At 42.1% G+C, this 19,910-nt stretch overlaps 1 protein-coding gene across 1 annotated transcript in view; it reads right to left on the bottom strand.

The window, feature by feature from the left end:
- The window catches only part of nyap2a (neuronal tyrosine-phosphorylated phosphoinositide-3-kinase adaptor 2a), a 198,647-nt gene that overhangs the window by 111,675 nt on the left and 67,062 nt on the right, over window positions 1-19,910 (bottom strand). The gene's annotated exons all lie outside the window — the stretch shown is intronic.

Consider the following 19,910-nt stretch of genomic DNA (forward strand, 5'->3'; position numbering starts at 1 on the left):
GGTCATATTGTGCATGGAGGTCAGTCACCAGTGGAGTGCCTCAGGGATCTGTTCTGTGACCCTTACTCTTTGTGATTTTTATAAATGACCTGGATGAGGAAGTGGAAGAACGGGTTAGTGAATTTGCTGATGATACAAAGGTTGAAGGTGTTGTGGATAGTGTGGAGGGCTGTCAGAGGTTACAGCGGAACAATGATAGGATGTAAAAATGGGCGGAAAAGTGGCAGATGGAGTTCAACCCAGATAAGTGTGAGGTGGTTCATTTTGGTAGGTCAAATATGATGACAGAATATAATATTAATGGTAAGACTCTTGGCAGTGTGGAGGATCAGAGGGATCTTGGGGTCCAAGTCCATAGGACTTGGTTAAGAAGGCTTACGGTGTATTGGCCATCATCAACCATGGGATTGAGTTCAAAAGCCAAGAAGTAATGTTACAGCTAAATAGGACCCAGGTCAGACACCACTTGGAGTACTGTGCTCAGTTCTGGTTGCCTCACTATAGGAAGGACGTGGGAACCATAGAAAGGGTGCAGAGGAGATTTACAAGGATCTGGCCTGGATTGGAGAGCATGCCTTATGAGAATAGGTTCAGTGAACTCGGCCTTTTCTCCTTGGAGTGATGGAAGATGAGAGGTGACCTGATAGAGGTGTATAAGATGATGAGAGGCATTGATCGTGTGGATAACCAGAGCCTTTTTCCCAGGGTTGAAATGGCTAGTATGAGAGGGCACAGTTTTAAGGTGCTTGGAAGTAGGTACAGATGAGATATCAAGGCTAAGTTTATACTCAGAGAGTGGTGAGTGCATGGAATGGGCTGCCAGCGACGATGGTGGAGGCGGGTATGATAGGGTCTTTTAAGAGACTCCTGGATAGGTACAAGGAGCTGAGAAAAATAGAGGGTTATGGGTAACCCTAGGTAATTTCACAGGTAAGGACATGTTCAGCATAGCTTTGTGGGCTGAAGGGCCTGTATTGTGCTGTAGGTTTTCTATGTTTTCTTAACACATTCACAATGTTATTGATGCTTCCTTCTTTCTCGAAGCTTCATGGCCTGCTGAACATTGCCAGGAATTTCTGTTTTACTTCTGATTTGCAGCAATTGTAGTAACTTGCTTTGGAATTTGTTTTTTTTTTTGAAACACACAAAATGTGGGCAGAATTCAACAATTCAGGCATCATCTTTGGAGTGAAATCAACAGTTGGCATTTCAGAATATAAATGTCTATCAGGACTGGAAAGGAGCTGAAGCCAGACTAGAAATGATGGCGGGAGGGACAGGAGGTGTCAGGTGAGTCTAGGTGAGGGGGTAAAAGGTGGGTGGGGAAGACCCCCACCTGGACTTTCCTTTCACCTCCTGTCCTTCCCTCCGTCATATTTAGTCTGGCTTCAGCTCCTTTCCAGTCCTGACGAAACATCCTGGCCTGACTTGCCAAATACTTATTCCTCTCCATAGATACTGCCTAACCTGCTGAGTTCCTCTGGCATTTGTTTGTATTGCTCAATATTTCCAGCATCTGTAGAATCTTTGTTTTTGTACTCTCCTTCCTTTCTGAGAGATTGAGGAAGAGCAGTGCCTATTCACCGCAATGTAAAAGGATGAGAGCTGACCTCACTTCAATTTATTATATTGTGCATTGATTGACTTGTCCCAAGGCTCTTCCCTCAGGACAGGAAGTCTAGAAATAAGGATTCTATTCTCAGTCAGGGGTTTAATGCTAAAATGAGGAGAAACTGTTTTAATCAGTGGACCTTTGACCCACTACATCATAGAGGGCTGTAGCTCCTCAGTCATTGATATTCAAGGCTGAAGTGGTAGAGTTTGGATGCTGAAGGACAAAGAATACGGGAACTGGGCAGGAACACGAGCAAGCACGTGTGAGCAGTCATGTGGCATCTTTCTGCTGTGTTTTTGTATCGCCAGAACAATTTTGCTCTTTTCAAACTAATGTTCATCAAGATCTGCTATTACTTTCAATACAACAAGCAAGACAAAGTTATCAAAGCACCTGAGCTTAAAAATAATGAGAATAGTTTATTAATCACAGTTAACTCATTGTGTCATGATCTTCCAGTCTTTTATCACTTCCTTGCCAGTGAAGCAGACAAAGGAACCTATTAAGACAAGAGATGATTGTTTTCATTAATGTGCTGAGCTGTGGCCACAACTCTCTGCAGTTTCCAGGGGTCATGTGCAGAACAACTGTTGTACCAAGCTGTGATGCATCTGCATGAGAAGCTTACTATTTTGCCTCAATACCAGTGCTGCATTGCCCGATGACTCAATGACAGGGGTTCCCAACCTTTTTAATGCCATGGACCAGTAACATTAAGCAATGGGTCTGTGGACCACAGATTGTGAACTTCTGCTCTGTGAGGAAAATGGTGGGTTGAGTACAGGTAGAGGGAAAGAGAACTGTTTACCTTTTTTGAAGAACCCAGACAATCAACTTTGGAACTAGCACCATGCACAAAATGCTGGAGGAACTCAGCAAGTCAGGTAGCATCTATGAAGAGGAATAAACAGTTGACATTTTGGGCTGAGTCCCTTCATTGGGACCTTTCCTATAAGAACCTGAAGGCTTCCGTTTGATATATTCTGATGAAAGGAAATCCTGGCAGCTTCCATCAGTGCTATAAGATCATCCACTTTTGAATTTCATAGAATCATAGAGCAAATCAGCACAGATACAGGCCCTTTGGCCCATTGAGTCCATGCTAACCAGGTGCCCATTCCTCTGAGCCTTGCCTCTCTATGTACCTATCCAAGTGCCTCTTAAAAGATTCTGTTATACCTGCCTCAAACACTTTGTCTGTCAGCTTGTTCCATATACTCACCACCCTCTGTGTTAAAAAGGTGTCCCTCAGGTGCTTTCCTGGAACCCTAAATCTATGCTCCCCAGCTTTGGAAACCGCTACCTGGGCATAAGACTGTTACGGTCCACCCTATCCTTTATCATTTTAAACAATTCTATAAGTTCACCCTTCATTCTCATACATTCCATGAAATGAAGACTTACTCTGGTCAGCCTCTCCCTATAAATCAGGTCCTCTAGTCCTGACAACATCCTCAGCAACTTTCTCTGTGCTTTTGCCAGTTTAATCACTTATTTTCTATAACAGGGTGACCAAAACAATAGAGAGTGCTCCAAGCATGGCCTCATGAACACATTATACAACCGCGTCAAGACAAAAAACCCTGGAATCACACTGTGACACTGTACCACCTGTGAACCACATCATACACAATAAAAAGCCATACTCTGGCAGGGTGCTGGAGCCACACACCATGTTGGGGTCAGGGTTATTTGTTGAAAGAGAGCTGGATTGTCAGAGGAGGCACTACTGAAGGCCTTTTGGGTGGGTTATATCTCATGATCATATTTTGAAGGAGAGCTGGGTGTTAGTCCCTTTGGAACAAAAACAGAAAATGCTGAAAATACGCAGCAGGTCGTCTGTGGAGAGGAGAAGCAGAGTCAATGCTTCACCTTGGAGAGGCTTCATCAGAATTAGAGTTATTGTCTCTGTCCTGGTCTGAACATCCCTCAACAAAAATCACAAAAGCAGATCATTGCTGTCCACGGGAGCTTGCCATGTGTTTCCTATGTTACGAAAGTAATGTCACATCATAAAAGGCAGCAGTGCCTGTAGCAACTGAGATGTGCTCACAAAGGAAGGGAATGGTGCTATCAAAATGTCTTCCCTTTTTCCTCATTTCTGTGCTTTGCCCAGGTGACGGTTAACACCCAGACAGTGAGGTTGAGAATTTGGCTGTGAGTCTTCTGCTGACACCGTTGAAAGTAATTTCTATCATTATGTCATCAAGTCAGAATGTAATAGCAATAAATTATGTTTGTGTGAGTGTACAAAGTAAAGCAGCCACAGGAGACTGATAAATTACCTAGCATGTGGTGCCATTTATCTGTTTTGCAGTGCGTGTTATTGCTCTGTGCTCTCTATGTGACTGTAATTCATCACCTAATTATGGTCCGTTTCCTAAATAGCCGATGTCAAAACATGTCCAGCATGCCTATTGGATATTCAAAGTTTTCTGCAAACTAAACCTGGATATGCCAATCAAATACAATTTATTAATTACGCTCCTGGAGCTCAACTAGCTCAGAATTTCAAACCTTTCAAAAGACTGGGTAGATATGTCAGTAGCAGATTCTATTGGCATACCTCTTACATAGGCCTCAGCTCTGTGCTTTGCCCCACTGTCTCTCTATTGACTATGAAGTCTATAAGCCTGCAGATCAGTACCAGGGGTGAGTGAACGTAAGCCATAGCCTCCTGAAATTGGACCAATATGTGAATTTCTTCATTGAGGAATGGGTGGTTTCCAAAGTCTCATTTAATGAAGTCTGAAATATGTAAAATATTTAGAAATTTAGGATGGGAAACAAGCAATCCACTCCAAGGCAGAGTGCACCATTCAAATTATAATGTAGTTGGTGGCATGGATGGGTGCAATTCCTGTTGGATTCTCGGTGGGTGAAGGCCATCAATCTGAAACTGAGTTAAACTCTAAGAGACAAAGAGCAGTGATGCATTAGCAATTCTTAACACATCACTTCACACAACTGCTGTGATAGATCTAAGTGTGAAGCAAGAACAATCCTGTTTCACGATTATTTCCTGCCTCCACCCTCTCACCCAACCCCATTGTGGCACGGGAGCAAAGTCAATAGATGTGTTTAAAGATGTAAATTCATACTGATTGAAATGAAATGTCATAAAAGATTAAAAGATTGATTAGATTACTTCATTTCTCACATGAACATCGAAACGTACTGCGAAATGTGTTGTTTGCATCGGATCAAATCAGGGAGAATTGTACTGGGTAGCTCACAGATGTCCTCACACTTCTGACACCAACATAGCACGCCCACATCTCACTAACCCCTAACCGTCTGTCTCTGGAGGAGACAGGAGCACCCAGAGGAAACCCACGCTGTCACAGGGAGAAAGTACAAATTCCTTACACAGAGCAGCAGGAGTTGAACCAATCTTGCAGCAGGTGCTATAATCTCGTTACACTAACCGCTTCGCTACAAGTGAACAGACGCATTAGTTGTCTTCATTTTATTGGCAATGGGGCAAGCAACTTCTGAAAGGATTAAAGTAACACACTGTAGAATTTACTCATGACTTCATCTCTTTGCATAACCGCTGTTGGAAGGAAGACCTGCATTCACATAGCAGTGGGTGATGTCTCTGGGTATATATTCATGTCCAATGATTTGCATTTGCAATGCAAGTTACTCTTGTTATTCTTTAAGAACAAGTAGTCTGTACTAAACAAACCTTCAAGAGGAAGTTTGAGGTAGCTGTCCTGCTATCTTGCTCTAGGCATTGATCCAAGGAAGAATGTTAGTCAGGACTTTGGACATATTCCTTCATCTTCTTCATTTATTTCCCCAATCACTCACACTCGTATCTCCAAAGACTGGGATGGAGGCAATGCAACACTCTCAGGATTGTCAGCCTGGATTCTGGATGGTGCTGACACTGTCCTTCAGATTCAGCTTCATTTACCCCACAAGCAGCAGAGGACACAGTGAGTGAGCAACCAACACACCCAAGAATATGATGTAGGCAGCTCGTAATTGTTGCCACACATTCTGGTGCCAACATAGCATGCCCACAATCTTCAACGCAACACACATCAACGGAAAACACAAGCAGCAATAAAAACAACATCAAAACAGCCGCCTCTCCCGCCCTCACACCCACCCACTCCCTCACACTCCAGGCAGGCCCCCAATCCCAGTACCTAGGCTGCCTCTGGGGCCCCCCGTCCTTGGCCCTAGACTCTCAGACATCTGGCCTACAACCTCCTGCCTCTGGCCTGGAATTGCAGAATCAACCTCCGGGCTTCTACCTCTGGTTTCACTAATTTCAACTTTCAACCTTATGGGCTTTCTACCACTGGACTCACGGACTTCTGTCTTCAACCTTTCCAGCTTTCTATTTCCGGACTCACAGAATTCCAGACTTCGGCCTTTGTACTTAACTGATCTCTGGACATTGACACTCATAGGTTTGACCTTTGGGCCTTGATTGGATCGATGACCTTCGACAGTGAGGTGCCTCGGGCCTCAGCTTCTGGGCCCACATGGACCTCTGATACAAGAGGCCCGCGGGGAAGGAGTCATCAGCCCTCGTAACGCCTACCTATATGGGCCTCCAACTTGGGTTTCGCTGATCGGGGGTTACGTGTGGATATGATTCAACCACTGGACTGCTGACCTTTCACTGCAGTGAGTTCTAAACTGGACTCCAAACGTGGACTCCTGCCCCTGAGCCCTTATTCTAATACTTATAAGTTAGACTGACACCTCAGTGTGGACTGCTTTTTCAAAAAGATTGCAATGCATTTTAAAGTGCAGTGCATCGGAGCCTCATATAAAAAGAATAATGACTATAACAGCTATAAAAATAAAAAAAAGATGCTAGCGATTATTTCTTAAAATAATCATGTTTTAATTCAATACATTTCTCCCGGATATTAAACTTTTCTCTCATTTTCTATCTAAATTCAATTTGCTTTTAATTTTCTCAGAGATAAAGAATCTAGTTTATTCTCCATTTAGTTGAGAAAATGGATAAAGGCACAAAGATGGTGAAATATCTAAAGCTTTATTTCACATGTCTTATTGCAATTATTTGATAGTTTTGATATATTTTGCAATGGAGATAATTTTGCAGATCATAACATTTTGGCTTGTTGATAAGCTTAATGGCAGAATTTTCTGTTTTGCACTAATCCTGGCTGTTTCACTGACATTAATAATCTATTCCACTCTATTGTTAAGCAAGAAAAAAACGGTAACGCTGTTGTGTTGAATATTCTGAGGAATGGAATGTAGCCATTTTGCAGACGACAAAATAAAAGATATTAGCTGAAAGTAGGATGACTTGGTAGTGTAGCTATTTTACTTCTGTATGTACAGTAATGAACTTATGTCTTTCCATACAACATGGGAACCAAATGTTCAAAGTAAATTTATTATCAAAGTACACGTATGTCACCATATACAAACCTGAAATTCTTTTTCTTGTGGGCATAATCAATAAATCTATAGAATAATAACCATAACAGAATCAATGAAGGACCGCCCAACCTGAGTGTTCAACCAGAATAAAGAAGACAATGACATGTGCAAATACAAAATGAAATAAATAATAAAAATAGATATATGACAAATAAATATTGAGTACGTGAAATGAAAAGTCCTTGAAAGTGAGTCCTTTAGTTGTGAGAGCATATCAATGATGGGGCAAGTGAAGCTGCCTGGTTATCCCCTTTGGTAACAAAGGGTAACATAGAAACATAGAAAATAAGTGCAGGAGTAGGCCATTTGGCCCTTCAAGCCTGCATCGCCATTCAGTATGATCATGGCTGATCATCCAACTCAGAACCCTGTACCTGCTTTCTCTCCATACCCCCGCTCCCTTTAGCCACAAGGGCCATATCTAACTTCCTCTTAAATATAGCCAATGAACCGGCTTCAACTGTTTCCTGTGGTAGAGAATTCCACAGATTCACCACTCTCTGTGTGAAGAAGTTTTTCCTCATCTCAGTCCTAAAAGGCTTCCCCTGTATCCTTAACATGAGGGGGAATTTCTTTACTCAGAGAGTGGTAGCTGTGTGGAATGAGCTTCCAGTAGAAGTGGTAGAGGCAGGTTCGGTATTGTCATTTAAAGCAAAATTGGATAGGTATATGGAGAGGAAAGGAATGGAAGGTTATGGGCTGAGTGTGGGTTAGTGGGACTAGGTGAGAGTAAGCGTTCAGCACGGACTAGAAGGGACGAGATGGCCTGTTTCCATGCTGTAATTGTTATATGGTTATATGGTTCAAGAGCCTGATGGTTGAGGGGTTGTTACTGTCCCTGAACCTGGAGGTGTGAGTCCTGGGGCTCCTGTATCTTTTATCTGATGGCAGCAATGAGAAAAGAGCATGTCCTGGGTGGAGGGGGTCCCTGACAATGGATGCTGCTTTCCTAGTGCAGCATTTCATGTAGATGAGCTCAATGGTGGGGAGGGCTTTACTTGTGATGGACTAGACTGATTTCCACTACTTTGTGTAGGATTTTGCACTGTAGATAGGGTAATTAAATATCTGGGGAAGAACATTGCTGCAGTTGATAAAGTTGCTGCTTCACAACTCCAGCGACTCAGGTATAATTCTGACCCCAGGGGTTTTCCACTGGAGTCTACATGCTTCAAGGAGAAACCTTCCACGTTCTGAGGTTTTCTCCCTTGCCTTAAGACCATGCATGTCACTACATTACTGACCACTGTAAATTATTCCTATTGCGTAGGTGAGTGGTAAAATATGAAGGGGAGTTAATGGAGTGTTGGGAGAATAAGTAGTTGCCCGTTCCCATAACAACATACACAAAATGCTGGAGGAACTCAGTAGGTCAGGCAGCACCGATGGATATGAACAAGCTGTCAATGTTTTGGGCCAAGGTCCTTCTTCAGGACTGGAAAGGAAGGGAGAAGATGCCGGAATAAAAAGTAGGGAGAGGGGAAGGAGGATAGCTAGCAGCTGATAGGTGAAGTCAGGTGGATAGCAAAGGTAGAGGGCTCGAAAGAAAAGAATCTGATAGGAGAGGAGAGTGGACCACAGGAGAAAAGGAAGAGGGAATGGATGCAAGGGGAGGTGAAAGGCAGATGAGGAGAGATAAAAGGCCAGAGTGGGGAAGACAAGGGATGGGGAGGGGGAGGGGAAAGTCTTTTTTACCAGAAGGAAAAATCGATATTCATGCCATCAGGTTTGAGCCTACCCAAGGGGAACATAAGGCGTAGTACCTCTACCCTCATCAAGGCACAAGAGGAGGTCATAGACCAACATGTCTGGATGGGAATAGGAATCGGAATTAAAATCGTTCAATACCAGGAAGTTCCACTTTTGGCGGATGTGTTCAACGAATGTAGAGGAGGGCACATCAGGAGCACCAGACACAATAGACAACCCCAGTAGTGTTGCATCACCTGGAAGTACTGCTTGGGGCCCTGAGTGGAGGTGAACGAGAAAGTGAATGGTCAGGTGTAGCACTTTGGCAGCTTGGAGGGATAAGTGCCAGGAGGGAGTTTAGTGGGGTGGAATGAATGGATAAGTGAATCACAGAGGGAGCGATCCCTGCAGAAAGTGGAGAGAGAGGGGGAGGTAAAGATGTGTTTGGTGGTGGGATCTTTTTGGAGATGGCAGAGCTTGTAGAAAATCATGTGTTGGATGCAGATGCTCATGTGGTGATAGGTAAGGACAGGATGAACTCTATCACTGTTATGGTAACGGGAAGTTGGGGGTGACCGTGGATGTCCGGAAAGTGGAGGAGGTGCAGGTGAGGGCAGCATAAGACCATAAGAATTAGGCCATTTGGCCCATCGAGTCAATTCCACCATTCAATCATCACCGATCCTTTTTTTTTCTCCTCCTCAACCCCATTTCCCTTAGCATCAGCGGTGCAGGAAGGGAAACCCTGTTCTTTGAAGAAGGAGGTTACCTCTGACGTCCTGGAAATGAAAGCCTCATCCTGGGAACAGATGAGGTGGAGTCGAGGGAACCGAGAAAAGAAAATAGCAACTTACAGGAGACCGAGTGGGAAGAGGTATCGCCAGATAGCTATGGGAATCAGCAGATGTATAAAAGATGTCAGTCAACAGTTTGTCTCCAGAGGTGGAGAAAGAAAAGTCGAGAAGGAGGAGGGACTTGTCAGAAATAGACCAAAGGAATTTACAGACACAGTGGAACTTGAAGAGACATTGACAAGCTCAGCATGGGTGCAGGATGCAGAATTGGGGAGCATTACTGGGGAAGGCTTGGAACATGGACTGTTCTACTTAGCAGCGAAAAGGCAAGCTTAGCTGGGGCCTAATTCATGCTCATGGCTACCCCTTGAGCTTGGAGAAAGTGGGAGGAGACAAAGGAAAAATTACTAATGGTGAGGACCAGTTCTGTCAGACAGAGGAGCGTGGTGATGGAGGGGAACTGGTTCGGACTGTTATCAAGAAGTGGAGAGCTTTAATGCCTTCTTAATAGGGGATAGAAGTGTTTAGGGTCTGGATATCCATAGTGAAGAGGAGGTGGACAATGCCAGGGAATAGACTTCCTCTAGAATTTTGTATGAGTTGCTTTGGATTTTCAACATCTGCAGAATTTCTCTTGTTTATGCCTGTTTCCATGCTCCATTGTAAGGAAAGTACATCGGAACCTGGTCGCCTCATTATAGGAGGAGGTGGAAACTTTAGAGAGGATACCTAGGAGATTTACCAAGATGCTGCCTGGATTGGAGAGCTAATCTTATGAATATGAGGTTGAGTGAGGTCAAACCTTTCTCTCTGGTGTGAAGGAGGATGAGAAGTGACTTGAAAGATGTGTAAAAAATGATAAGAAGCATAGAGCGAGTGGACAGCCAGAGATTTTTTCTCAGGGTTGAAATGGCTAATGTGAGGGGTCATAATGTTGAGGAAATTGGAGGAAAGTATAGGGGGGATGTCAGAGAATAGTTCTTTACTCAGAGAGAGGAGAGTGCATGGAACTCTCTTCCAGGGGTGGCGTAAGAGGCAGATTCACTAGGGGCATTAAAGGGGCTCTTAGATAGGCATATGGATGTTAGAAAAATGGAGGGTTATGTAGGAGGAAAAGGTTAGATTGATCATACAGTGGGTTAAAAGGTTGGCACAATATCATAGTCTGAAAGGCCTGTACTATGCTGTACTGTTCTATGTTCTAAAAGGGAAAACATCATCAACCACTAAATAACTAGAAGTGCTTGTTTCTTGTAGTGTTTGCTCACTGGAGTTGTAATCACTGAAAACTCTTTCACTCTGTCAACCTGCCTCAGCAAAACTTGAATGTTTTCTGTCTTTGCACCAGCAAGCTCCACGCTGTAGTGGAAGTTCAATTGTGAGGGAGTCAGGACAGATCCAGGAGGATCATCCTGGGCCCTATTACTGGACTGTGCACTTATTTTAACAGTGACAATGATGCAAATTTCAAAACCAAACTGATGCAAATGGATGCCTAATATGTAGCAGATATATTCAAAGGTTCAAACTACATTTATTATTAAAGTATGCATGCAGAATACAACCCTAAGATTTGTCCCCCCACAGGCAACAACGAAACAAAGAAACACCATGGAACCTGTTCATGAACACATCAAGCTCTCAACGTGCAAAAAAAACAGAACAAATTGCACAAATGGCAAAAAGCAAGTGTGCAGCATGGAGATTATCAAATGTCAATCCAGGAGTTCAGTAGTATTCAGTCTTAGTTCAGTTCAGCATCACACCGCTAGCCCACTGCAGACTACAGGATAAAGCATTTTTCTGTAAAGCGCTCAGACCGCATCGATCACCCTGATTAAACCGCTCTAAAACAGCATAAAAAAAGTAACCAGAATCCAGGAACACATGCAACATGAACGTTAAAGTTCCCCAAAACGATTCCACAGCCACCAGCCTCTCCGATCGATCCTTGCAATGTGGATCCCAGGACTCCTGCGCTTCCCTCCAACGGCAGGCAGTGAGAGGGAGCGGAAGACTGGCCGAACGCAGGCAGACGTTGCCGAGCACCCACCCATTCTCTGCTCTCATCCTCATTGACTTCAGCTTGCTCAACGCCTCATTTAGAGAAAAGGAATGGAGTCAACAATGGGCTCATGATCCACCTCCAGGCTGAACAGTCAATGAACTCCCTCTGAGACAGCAATGCACCAGGCTGCTCAACCAGTCCAAAAACACACCATCAGAACGTAGATCACAGGCTCCAGTCACACAGAGCTTAGTGGTAGAATCATATTTGAAAGGAGAAGCTGTGAAAGATGCTGTTTAGTGAGCTGTCTGCAGGGTGTTGCCACTGGTTGCATTGTTTGCTGGTGCCATCTTGTTTTTCAATTAAACACTTTCAAGTAAAACACACTGCCCCAGCTCTCAATCTGTCATTTGCCATGTTTCAATAAAGTGAATGATTTGGACTCATTCCACTTTTACTGCTTAATATTAGTTGAACCGTTAGGTTCCTGGTGGTGAGATGATCACAACAAAACCCCAACCCTTGCACAGTCAACAGAATTACTGAAATATAGGATATAGACTTGAAGATGCCAATATTTGGGCCAGTTGTTATCGTTTGCATTGATTATATCTCTCTCTGTGGAACGAAGTGCAATGATGCCACAATCAAGCACATGCACTGCACCACATGGCCGCTAGGAGCCACTGCAGCACCCAATACGTCCATCCGCTGCTTTCATGAGCACCTGCTGGAAACCCCGTGGTCATCACAGTGGCCCACATGGATGCAACATTGCAACATGTTTTACCTTCTGAAGTTAATATTGTTTGAATTCTATGTTTAGGAGGCTAGTGCTGCCAGTTAATTTTCACACAATGACATCTGTCTTTATTTGAAATGAAAATGTACATTTGTGCTTAATCTTTGCCCTGAATAAAGCAGTGCTATCAAGGCTTCCTGAAACTGGAACTATTATGTTAAGCATGCTGCAGCCTAACAATCATTTCAATACAACAACTGAGCATACAATCTGCAATGTCAACAGCATTCAGGGTAAAAACCTTCAGCTAAACTGAAGTGTATCTAGACATTGACTGTTCCTTAAGGCATTTCCTTTCTAGGGGAAGGATTACTGTCTTTAATTTTACCTCAGATTCATCTTCTAAGCTGGGAGGTGTGATGCAAATTACCGACTCTAAGACTAAAATGCTTATTCTGATGTAACCAAATATCAAAACACACCAGCCAGCTAAGTTAATCTTCCCTAGAGTAATACGTGAAGTAGATCTTGTCTTTATGTAAATAAATGTGAGGGAGAAGCCTCCCCAAGGGCCTCTCTACAATTGGTGGTTTGGTGAGGCACTCTGTTATTGCGTCCTGACCTGATCGGATGTTCTGAGGTTAGTCTGAATCATTTAGGTGGCCTATGGGAGTGTTTCCAGCCTACCACTTTTACTTGACCTGGAAAGAGGGAGGGAAATTCCTTCTTTAATTTTTGGGATTCTGAGACTTTTTAGGAAATGCTGATTTCAAATTCACAACAGGATACATTTGCACTATTATTGATTTTTTTTGAACAACTGATTATGCTTCCCAAGTCCCAATGAAATATAAATATCTCCTTCATATCAAAACAATGCTGCCAAATGTGATTGGAGTTTCTAGTGGTTATGAGTTCAAAGCAGCAGAAATGCAAATAAAAGCACCAACAAATTCCTGTCATTTACTCCATGACTGCTCATAGTCAACTGAAATCAGAAAGGGACTGCAATTATGTATTTGTAAAACAACTCTTCATCTTTTTCCATCCTTTCTGTTTAGGGAGTCTCCAAAGGAATGTCTGCCCCAAGAAATTCATTGAAGTGACTGTAGTGAACCAAACTAAGCCATGACTCTGTCCATTACACAACGAATGATTATTCCACTGCAAAATAAATACTGATTCTGCCTAGTTACACAGTGAGTGATCACACTTCTGCAAGATAAATGGTAACTGGGTCCAATTGCACTGTGACTGACTGTCACTGTGCTAAACAAATGCTAACTCTAACTCATGCCTTCTTATCTGCTGCTGCCAACAAGTCAGTGACCCAAAACTTGTGGAACAGAATTCAATTTTGCACAACCATCCAACTGTCTGCACTTGTGGAAAGATTCCATCCTGAGCTTATCTGCTTTTTATTTACCTCGCTGACAACAAAAATCAAGTTGCAGTCTTCCTGTATCCTATCTGGGACAGTTGCTCTCAGTGTCCGGGAGCAGGTTAAGTTTGAAGCTATTGTAAAGAATGACAAGTGTGGATGTGTTCACAGGCAAGCTGAGAAGTGAGGATGGACGCAGTTGGAACCTGAAATTAAGACCAGAGTTTGGATAATTATTGTGGTTTCATTAATTTTGGTGAGCAATGCTACATTGTGTCTGAAGGAAGGGAACATTCAGGGATGTGAGATTTGAATTCAGAAAGTTTTATACCTCGTCCTTCTAAAGCAATCACCCAAGCCTACTCAATGTGCTTTTACCATCTGCTCAGAGTTACATTATCTAGACCATTTGCAGGATGAATAATAGAGAGAATCGAGCAAATCCAGCTGCTCTTTTTGAAGTTATATCCATACCTTCTGCTGCTCTTGACAACTGATAAAACCCTAAGAAGGTTTGATAAATTCACTAGATAGAAAACTAGCTAAATAATCACTCGATACAGCTCAAACTGAAAAGGAGATATCAGAAGCTAAAATTTCAGATGTTGGAGATCTTGTTCATTGACAAGGAGTGAATGTCATCACTGAGATCTTGTTAAATTGGTGTTCTACAGTGGAAGACCAAAAGGCTGAAGCTGTGACATTCTTAGAGTCATAGTACATGGAAGCAGCCCCTTTCTGTACATGTACCTGCCCATATGTATGCTTATGTTGTTAAAGGACATGCCTTAACCAACCTCTGGCAGCTCATTCCACTTACTGAACACCCTCTCCCCATCTTTCCTGTAACTGAACCCTACCTTGCTCACTCTTTCCAACTTCCAATGAAGGTATCTCAGAGCTGAAGCATTTATTGTTTCTTTTCCTGTTAGTGTTACTTGGGCTGCTGAGTGTTTCTATTCTGATTTCTGTATTTTCTATCTCTGAGTATTTTCTATGTATAATCACTAAAACATTATAATGCACCTTTCTCTTTGATCACAAATTAGGACCATATAGATGTAGTTGATTCCACAAATACTTCATGTAACGTGGTATTAACCTACTTTTATCATGTACTGTTTGACTAATTTAACATTAGCCAAATAGTAAACATGGTTAACTGGAGGATTTTATATGAAGACTAAAATGGGCGGCAAGCTAGTGGAGTGGTTAGCACCAACACTATACAGTCCAGGTGATTCAGATTCAATTCCCCCCACTCTACACTTTCCTCCTGACCTTGTAGGCTTCCTCTGGGTGCCCCCGGTTACCTCCCACAGTCCAAAGACGTACCAGATGGCAGGTTAATTGGTCATTGTAAGTTGTCCCATGATTAGACTGGGGTTAAATCGGGGGGTTGCTGGGTGGAGTGGCTTGAAGGGCCAGAAGGGTCTGTTCCGCACTGTACCTCAGAAAATAAAACATGCCAAAGCTTTGTATTTGTCCCAAAGGCTGATTGGTTGTCAGAAAATGCAAAATAATAGAATCCTGTTTCAAATCTTGATTTTTTTGGGGGGGTAAGGTCAATGGATTATCAATACATTAGTAACTGATCCATTCTTCAAAGCAAGTCTAAGCAGTATTAACCAATTATCGCCAATTTAGCAAAGGAATGGAAATTCTAATGCACCCTGAGAGAAAAGTACTGTCGCCATCAAATCCTTTGGTAGACCCACCTTGTTTTCAGAGGAAGAAAACCCATCCATCATTTTGATGTCATGAGCAAGTAGCACAATGAATATTTTCAACATGATTTATGTTTTTGCTTTGTGTGTTGCTGTGTGCAGTTTGTCACAGAATTTTTCCACCACAATAGCACATCATTCATGAAATACCTCATCATGCCAAAATACTTTGGTTCTTTTTACACAATTTACACTTCAATTAGGGTAAATTTAGTTCCTGTAGAAGTGAAACATCATTTTTATCCTGTTGAAAACTCATGAACTGCAGAGAAAATAAAATTCTCCATCAGGCTACCATGATACATCCTCAGTCATTTATCAGAGATTTTCCATATCCATTTGAATCAGCAAAATAGATAAATAGAGTGGTTTGCACCTCGATCAACATAGCATTCTCTGGAATATAAGATCAAATTGTTTCCAATTAGCTTTTCTAAAGTGATTCTCAGACTTTCTGTCTGCTGCATTTTTGAAAGCAGCTTTATTGAGTTAGAAACTGAAACACTGTTATAGGAAATTGTTTTCTTTCTCTTGCCAATCAGCTAGCCAAAGAAATTTGCCCTTTTAATGATTGCCTGTTAATTATTCATTAAATTAATTGTATTGGAGAGTTATCTGCACCTCCTAATACCTGGTGCTTGTAATGGTGAGGACAAAGTTTTCTGTTCACTGGGTTAGGAGGTAGGGGTATTTTGAAGCTGACTTGCTTTTACCTATTCTAGCCAAAGGAACCATAGACAGCTAATTTGCTCACTGTCCCTTTTCATGAAGGAGGACAGATGCACCACAAGGCTAAGTGGTCCCCTGCTCCACTCACTTTACACTTAAACACAGCTCTAATCCCACATTCAAGTTTGCTGGTGATGCCATTGTCATAGGCCAAATCAAAGGTGGTGATGTAGGAGGGAGATTGAAAATCTGGTTGAGCCTGGAACAGCAACCTCTTAGTCAATGTCAGTAAGACCAAGGAGCTGATTATTGACCTTAGGAAGAGGAAACCAGAATTCCATGAGCCAGTCCTCATTGGGGGGGTCAAAGGTGGAGAGGGTCAATTTTAAATTCCTTGATGTTATTATTTTGGAGGAAGGTACTTGATCTTTGAACTTTAAAGTGCCAGTCAGCTCTTGGGATTCCTGTAGCATCCAAAGTGTGCCTAGTAAGCTCCAGCAGATACCAATATGAATGCTTGGAAATATCCCACATTTGGCCTTGGAATGGGCAACAAAATGTCCATTGAATCTCTGTGTAGTGCAAGGCAAAGGTTCTGCTGAGAAGAGGGACTTTTTGGTCATTCCTTCCTCTTCATTCACAGTAGCTATTGGTTATTTATGTTTTCACCAGGTAGATTAGGACAGGGAAAACTGAGACACCCAAACAGGTGTGATTGAGTCAATATTGTGAAGGTGAATCCAAATTTAGACCTGGATTTTCAAAAACATTTGTCAGATTCATTCACATGCATTTATTTGTTTAGCTCAGGTATTTTGAAATATACCTGTGATGTGCCTTTTATGTTAATAAACAACACAACCCAAGGACAGGGCAGGAAGCTCGGAAGTGTCACCACATATTCTGGCACTAACATAGAATGTCCACCATGCTGTTTGTGGAAGGATTTTTCTGCACTGAAATGTTAAGATAGCAGCCTTGTCTAAATTGTGCCAGTCTTCTTCTGAAGCAGAAAGCTTGAATTCATGTATCCGTCTAATAGGCACTAGATCCAGGTTGGAATGTGGAACTAAACCAATAGCATCACAGGGAGAAAGTGTAAACTCCAGGCAGATATCACACAAGGCCAGAAATGAACCTAGGTCAATGGCACTGTGATGATGCATCATTAATACTGAGATTTATTGAAAAAAAAATCAACAGACACTGGTTAGCAAGGGGTTCAATGGTAGTAACACAAATTAAATGCTGAAGGAACTCAGCAGATCAGGCAGCATCTTTGGAATTGAATAAACTGTTGATGTGTCAGGCTGAGACCCTTCATCGGGACAGGACCCATCATTCAAAGTTAGCAATGGATAAAATGGAAAGGCTTATTATTGTTATCAAAATTGTTATCAAAAGAGCATTGTGTCAGGGAAAGTAGCATAGGCTTGACCCAAACACAAAGCTGTGGAGACAATGTAGCGGGAAGTGAATACTTTAATAATGAACTGCAAAATAGCAGGCTACAAGGGGCCACAAAACAAGAGAAAATGGATACTTAATATGGCAAAGCAACAAGGTAACTGAAGTGCTGGGAGCAACTGGTTGAGGCTGACTGATTCATTGAGAGAACCAGGATTGTGAATGAGAGCTGGGTTTAAATAGGCTGCAGGTGATGAGATGGAAATGAGAGGCAGGTTACTTCTGTTAGCTAGCTTGAGACTAGGAGGTACCTGCCTGTGCTGGTCTGACACATTGAGCCTGAGATTTGGGAGGGAACATGTCAAAGTTCAGCAAGGAGGACTAAGAAATAAAATATGAGAATAATCTAGCAAGGAAGATAAAAGATTGCAAAATCTTCTGCTGATATGAAGAAAGGAATATATTAGCAAAAGTTAATCTGCATCCCTTTCTGACTGGGAACAAGAGGAATTAATTTGGAAAATAGGGATAAGGAAATGGCAGTGAATTCTTACAAAAGTATTTGTCTTTAAGGTATTTGTCTACAGAGTCAAAGAAGACCTGTTATTCTAGACCCAATGAAGGGACCAAAGAAATTAGCATCAGTAAAATAAAAAAGGTGTAAGAGGAAGTAAAAGTCTCCAGTTCCTGCAACATAATGTTGTGAAAGGATGAGAGATGAAGAGAAAGGATACACTGGTTTTTAATCAATGAATTATTAAATTCAATGAATTTAAGAAAGAAGGGAGAGAGAACAGGGAATGTCATGCTAATTAGCCTGACAGTTATTGTAGGAAAAGTGTCAGGAATTATTAGCAAGTAAGTGATGACAGGGCATTTAGAAGATAGAATAAAATAGAAAGATGTCCATTTATAACGGAGATGAGGAGGAATTTCTTTAATCAGTGGGTGATGAATCTATGGAAGCCAATTCATTGTGTTTACTTAAAGCAGAGCTTGATAGGTTCTTGATTGGTAAGGGTGTCACAATGGGGAGAAGGCTGGAAGTTCAAAGTTTAGAATACATATATATCACCATGTATGTCACAATAAATCAGCCATGATAGAGTACTGGAGCATACTCAGTGGGCCAATTGGCCTAATAATGCTCCTATGTCTTATGGGTTTATGGTCTAATAATCAGTGGATTAGATAGATCCAGTGTTGGTTTGTAAAAGTATGTCATTTTATCAGACTGAGGAGCTTGGGTAATAGGGACAGACTGGGATTGTTTACCCTGGAGTGAAGGAGGCTGAGGGGTGACCTTACTGCAGTTCACAATATCATGAGCATCACCCAATTGTCACGGTGTTTTCCCCCAGGTAGGGAGAGTAAAACATGTTTAAGGTGATGAGATAGATTGAAAGGAGACCTGAGAGGAACGTTTTTCACATGGAGGGTGTTGGCTAAATGAAACAAGCTACACAGGAAGTGGTAGAGGTGGATACATTTACAACTTTTAAAACAAATTTGGACAGGTATATGGATCAGATTAGCTTATTGTCAAATATATCAGAGTGCAGTGAAATTCCTCACTTGTATGAAACTCACGGAGTAAACAGTGTGAACTGTAATAGTAAATTCTACAATAAACACGGCAATGAGAGCAAAGCAACAGAATGATGCAAAGGTAGCAGTGTAATCTGAATTCATGCTGAAGTGACAATAATGGAATACCAAATTGGAGTCCGAGAACATGGCTGCACCTCTGGGAAGGGAATGTGAAAGAGGTGATTGGTTCATAAGTCTAATAGCAGTGTGAAAGAAGCTTTAAAGCTTCTTTGTCTTCTCCCAGAAGGGAGAAATAAGAAAAGGAAATGGCCAAGCTGGCAGCCATCTTTGAAGAGACCATAGCAACACACCATGAAGATGGACTAGGTGGAAGGACAAATGAGAGTGACCTCATTGAAAAGTATATCATTCTTACAGGATACGAGGGGCTAGAGTGTGACGTTTCTTCCCACTGTGATATCTAGAATCAAGGGTCACAGTCTCGATATGAGAGACCTGTCTTTCAGCACTGAGAAGGGAAGATACTTCTTCACCCAAAGGTTAGTGGATCTCTGATCTCTCTACATAAGAGGTCTATGGAGGCTCAAGTTGCTCAGTCAAGACAATGAGTGATGATTTTTTTGAAATACTATGTAATTCCAGAGATAGCATATTGAAGAGGAGAAGACTGATCATGAATTTCTTGAATGTTGGAGGGGCCAAATACTTCTCTTTCTTTTTCTTCTAATCTTGTGATACAAACAATGTGATGAGAAGTGGTACTAACTGAGAAAAGCTGGGATCTCCCCCACCCTTTCCAATCAGGGATGATGAAAGGTGGACATTGAATCTGCTGTATATTTCCTATTTGAGTTTAGCACTAAAGTCAAAATAAGGTCAAGGATA

Source organism: Hypanus sabinus, chromosome 2 (assembly GCF_030144855.1).
Source record: "Hypanus sabinus isolate sHypSab1 chromosome 2, sHypSab1.hap1, whole genome shotgun sequence".
In the NCBI taxonomy this organism is placed as follows: domain Eukaryota; kingdom Metazoa; phylum Chordata; class Chondrichthyes; order Myliobatiformes; family Dasyatidae; genus Hypanus; species Hypanus sabinus.